The sequence below is a fragment of the Dermochelys coriacea genome, chromosome 22 (genome assembly GCF_009764565.3).
Source record: "Dermochelys coriacea isolate rDerCor1 chromosome 22, rDerCor1.pri.v4, whole genome shotgun sequence".
Classification (NCBI taxonomy): Eukaryota; Metazoa; Chordata; order Testudines; family Dermochelyidae; genus Dermochelys; species Dermochelys coriacea.
This window is the reverse complement of record NC_050089.1, coordinates 10,419,910-10,425,934: the sequence shown is the minus strand read 5'-3', so window position 1 is coordinate 10,425,934 and position 6,025 is coordinate 10,419,910.

Sequence of the window (6,025 nt, the reverse complement as noted above, 5' to 3'; positions counted from 1 at the left end):
CTGTAATGGTGAAGCCAGGTGTTTGTGAAAAAATGTTTCATAACTAATAACATTTCAAATCCTGATCTTCCAGTTCCATTGGCACACAGTACCCCTTTAACTTCAAGGATAGTTCTATGTGTAGAAAAGACTGCAAGATCACACAGTGTTGGTACGAGGCCTTGAAACAGCAGTCTATTTTAAGTATTCTTAGTTCTTCTACATTTTAAAATTTCAAGTGAATGCACTTTAACTCTATATGGTTTGTCATTATTGTAAAAATGTTTATTTCCTTTATTTAAAGTAGAGTAGCACTTTAGGCATTTAGACACCACAGTTTTGATGGAGACCATGTGAGAGCCTAAATAGATACAGTATGCATGTTCCATGCTTCTGTCTAGGAAGATTAAGGATACTTTTAATTGAAGTTTTGTTTCTAGCTGCAATGGTTGGTGTATCACTTTTGTACTTTTCCCCCTGGCTTGTAGCAGACATGCTTATAGCATGCTTCATAGCAGTGCTCAAATGCTGCCATTTTAATAGTTCATGGTTTTCGTTGGTGAACCTTTTGGTTGCTTCTCTTAAGATAACAGTTGGCTATTCAGAGTGACTTTTTTTTAATAAACCTAACTTAAGTGTTAATGTACAAACTTAATGTCTTTCTTCTTTTAAAGAATAGTTTGGTAGTGCCTCAGTACATACATATCAATAAAACAGGTACAGTGATAAGTACACAGAAAAGCGAAAAGTACTAACTCAGTAAAAATAAGGGGAACGCTACCATATCACATCCTACAACAAATAAACCAAGTCAAATCCATCAAGAAATATTGATTTGGCACTATCCTCAGATGAAAAGTATTTGATTGCTTTAGCCCTGGATCATCTTCAACATATTGAACAAATAAGGGCCAAGTAGCTATGTAACTGGCATGACAGTTATGTTTAGCATTCATCAGCTTTAAAATGGCTTGGACATCTCACACTTTAATAATCCAATTGTTTAAGGAGGCAGGCTCTGGACTTCTCCAGTGTGTTGCAGTAACCAATCAAGTAGTCAGCAATGGATGTATTAATAAACCATGACATTGGGGCTTGTTTGAAATTTATCGTATTCCCCTGCTTTTATTATTTTTAAGCACCAACATTGTACAAGACAACAAAAGGCATGGCCCCTGCCTGAAAGAGTTTACAAGTTTAGGAAACACTCATACACATACTTAACTTTACGCACATGAAAACCATTTAACTCAATCAAACTATTTACATAACTGAAGTTAAGCATGTGCATGACCTAAAAAAGCAACATGGGGACCCCAGAGGATGGTGCTACTTCAGAGTCATTGTTCTTGTCTTTGTTATAAAGGGTGGGTTGTGTAGTAATGTAACATATAACAAAACTAGATCTAGATCATTCATCCAAAAGCTTGACTCTAAATCACTTTGATAGCACCAACACCTTACCTGTCTACAATACCATTAAGTCCATGCAGTGAAAGTAAATTATAATATGCGTATATTACCACATCATTGTAATCAGATGAACTAAGTATCAGCAGATTTGAACTAATGGGCCACTAATCTAACCCAGCAACATAATCTCCTATTACAGATCACGTCTAAAGTAATGGTAATTTACCATATTCTTAATGGGGTTTTGATCTTGTTGAAATGTAATTCTATTTTTACAATACTTTACCATCTAAGAGAGGAGCCTTTTCTACTGTTTCCTGTATTCCATTCATGTGCAAATTTGCCATCATTAATGATTAGGCCTTTTGCTGTGTTGTGGGGGGGAGGTGGGGTTCCTCCATTTGAACATAATAAGCCTATACTCTGTAAAATCCAAGGCTGCAGAAGCACATATAGCCTGTTATGCTTTTAAATCCTGCTAAATATTTTATACACAAAGCATACTAACTTTGCAAAAAGAAAAGGAGTACTTGTGGCACCTTAGAGACTAACAAATTTATTAGAGCATAAGCTTTCGTGAGCTACAGCTCACTTCATCGGATGCATTTGGTGGAAAAAACAGAGGAGAGATTTATATACACACACACAGAGAACATGAAACAATGGGTTTATCATACACACTGTAAGGAGAGTGATCACTTAAGATAAGCCATCACCAACAGCAGGGGGGGGAAGGAGGAAAACCTTTCATGGTGACAAGCAGGTAGGCTAATTCCAGCAGTTAACAAGAATATCAGAGGAACAGTGGGGGGTGGGGTGGGAGGGAGAAATACCATGGGGAAATAGTTTTACTTTGTGTAATGACTCATCCATTCCCAGTCTCTATTCAAGCCTAAGTTAATTGTATCCAGTTTGCAAATTAATTCCAATTCAGCAGTCTCTCGTTGGAGTCTGTTTTTGAAGCTTTTTTGTTGAAGTATAGCCACTCTTAGGTCTGTGATCGAGTGACCAGAGAGATTGAAGTGTTCTCCAACTGGTTTTTGAATGTTATAATTCTTGACGTCTGATTTGTGTCCATTCATTCTTTTACGTAGAGACTGTCCAGTTTGGCCAATGTACATGGCAGAGGGGCATTGCTGGCACATGATGGCATATATCACATTGGTAGATGCACAGGTGAACGAGCCTCTGATGGTGTGGCTGATGTGATTAGGCCCTATGATGGTATCCCCTGAATAGATATGTGGACAGAGTTGGCAACGGGCTTTGTTGCAAGGATAGGTTCCTGGGTTAGTGATTCTGTTGTGTGGTGTGTGGTTGCTGGTGAGTATTTGCTTCAGATTGGGGGGCTGTCTGTAAGCAAGGACTGGTCTGTCTCCCAAGATCTGTGAGAGTGATGGGTCGTCCTTCAGGATAGGTTGTAGATCCTTGATGATGCGTTGGAGAGGTTTAGTTGGGGGCTGAAGGTGATGGCTAGTGGAGTTCTGTTGTTTTCTTTGTTGGGCCTGTCCTGTAGTAGGTGACTTCTGGGTACTCTTCTGGCTCTGTCAATCTGTTTCTTCACTTCAGCAGGTGGGTACTGTAGTTGTAGGAATGCATGATAGAGATCTTGTAGGTGTTTGTCTCTGTCTGAGGGGTTGGAGCAAATGCGGTTATATCGTAGCGCTTGGCTGTAGACAATGGATCGAGTGGTATGATCTGGATGAAAGCTAGAGGCATGTAGGTAGGAATAGCGGTCAGTAGGTTTCCGATATAGGGTGGTGTTTATGTGACCATCACTTATTAGCACCGTAGTGTCCAGGAAGTGGATCTCTTGTGTGGACTGGTCCAGGCTGAGGTTGATGGTGGGATGGAAATTGTTGAAATCATGGTGGAATTCCTCAAGAGCTTCTTTTCCATGGGTCCAGATGATGAAGATGTCATCAATGTAGCGCAAGTAGAGTAGGGGCATTAGGGAACGAGAGCTGAGGAAGCGTTGTTCTAAGTCAGCCATAAAAATGTTGGCATACTGTGGGGCCATGCGGGTACCCATCGCAGTGCCGCTGATTTGATTGATGACATCTTCATCATCTGGACCCATGGAAAAGAAGCTCTTGAGGAATTCCACCATGATTTCAACAATTTCCATCCCACCATCAACCTCAGCCTGGACCAGTCCACACAAGAGATCCACTTCCTGGACACTACGGTGCTAATAAGTGATGGTCACATAAACACCACCCTATATCGGAAACCTACTGACCGCTATTCCTACCTACATGCCTCTAGCTTTCATCCAGATCATACCACTCGATCCATTGTCTACAGCCAAGCGCTACGATATAACCGCATTTGCTCCAACCCCTCAGACAGAGACAAACACCTACAAGATCTCTATCATGCATTCCTACAACTACAGTACCCACCTGCTGAAGTGAAGAAACAGATTGACAGAGCCAGAAGAGTACCCAGAAGTCACCTACTACAGGACAGGCCCAACAAAGAAAACAACAGAACTCCACTAGCCATCACCTTCAGCCCCCAACTAAAACCTCTCCAACGCATCATCAAGGATCTACAACCTATCCTGAAGGACGACCCATCACTCTCACAGATCTTGGGAGACAGACCAGTCCTTGCTTACAGACAGCCCCCCAATCTGAAGCAAATACTCACCAGCAACCACACACCACACAACAGAATCACTAACCCAGGAACCTATCCTTGCAACAAAGCCCGTTGCCAACTCTGTCCACATATCTATTCAGGGGATACCATCATAGGGCCTAATCACATCAGCCACACCATCAGAGGCTCGTTCACCTGTGCATCTACCAATGTGATATATGCCATCATGTGCCAGCAATGCCCCTCTGCCATGTACATTGGCCAAACTGGACAGTCTCTACGTAAAAGAATGAATGGACACAAATCAGACGTCAAGAATTATAACATTCAAAAACCAGTTGGAGAACACTTCAATCTCTCTGGTCACTCGATCACAGACCTAAGAGTGGCTATACTTCAACAAAAAAGCTTCAAAAACAGACTCCAACGAGAGACTGCTGAATTGGAATTAATTTGCAAACTGGATACAATTAACTTAGGCTTGAATAGAGACTGGGAATGGATGAGTCATTACACAAAGTAAAACTATTTCCCCATGGTATTTCTCCCTCCCACCCCACCCCCCACTGTTCCTCTGATATTCTTGTTAACTGCTGGAATTAGCCTACCTGCTTGTCACCATGAAAGGTTTTCCTCCTTCCCCCCCCTGCTGTTGGTGATGGCTTATCTTAAGTGATCACTCTCCTTACAGTGTGTATGATAAACCCATTGTTTCATGTTCTCTGTGTGTGTGTATATAAATCTCTCCTCTGTTTTTTCCACCAAATGCATCCGATGAAGTGAGCTGTAGCTCACGAAAGCTTATGCTCTAATAAATTTGTTAGTCTCTAAGGTGCCACAAGTACTCCTTTTCTTTTGCGAATACAGACTAACACGGCTGCTACTCTGAAACCCATACTAACTTTAAACAGGTTTCAGAGTAGCAGCCATGTTAGTCTGTATTCGCAAAAAGAAAAGGAGTACTTGTGGCACCTTAGAGACTAACAAATTTATTTGAGCATAAGCTTTCGTGAGCTACAGCTCAGTGAGCTGTAGCTCACGAAAGCTTATGCTCTAATAAATTTGTTAGTCTCTAAGGTGCCACAAGTACTCCTTAACTTTAAACACTAATTTTAATCATTCTGAGAGTGCATCACATGGTTTCTTGGGTAAGGGAAATGGTCCTGCATTGGCTTTGACATCAGAGGTTAAACTCAGACCAACAGCAGAATACAGTCCAACACATGGTGCCAATGGGAGTGGGAATGAGTTGAACCACTCACCCCAGGCCTGTATTTAAGTGAATGGTCTGAAACAGCTCTCATCCCATGTGAAAAAAACCGGTTTGCTTGGGGACTGTGGACCCAGTAAAACTTCCATTAAAAGTCAAAGAGAGTCTTTCCACTGACTTCCTGGGAATTAGATCAGGTTCTATGCACCCGAAGCTGGTGTTGCAGTTGTTGTAAGTCAGGAGTAACTCAGCTCAAACCTGGTGTGAGAACAAGTTCAGGCCTGATGGTCTCCTATTCATTTGAAGAAAATGGCAACCTGAGGACCCTCAACAAGAAAAAGTGTCATGTTGATCCTAATATCTGAGGTCTATTTCACCCCGGGGTCACTGAATGCTACCTGGCTCCTATATAGCGCTTTACATGACAAGATCTCCAAGTGCTCTGGCAAGGAGCTCAGTCTCATTGTCCCGGTTGGACAGAGGTAGGTTGGACAGGAGAGTGACACCGATCCGGTGGCGGGAGCCGGGGACAAGGTTGGAGCAGGGCGTGAAGGGATGTGCATTTTAGATGGGCTTCTCCCCTTTTTTCTCTCCTTCCTTCCTTATTCCTTCTTCTCTCCCCTCCTCCCCCATCAGCTCCTCTTTTCCCCTTCCCTCCTCCCTGGCCCCACCTCCCTCTGCCCTGCAGCCACCACCCACCCCATCCTCAGCACTGGGCCACGGGAGAGCTCACCCAGGCTGGAAGGTACCACGCAGACTGGCGGGGGAGGGTGGTACCAACCCCATGCAGCCGGTTGGTAGGGGCCGTTGTAGGCG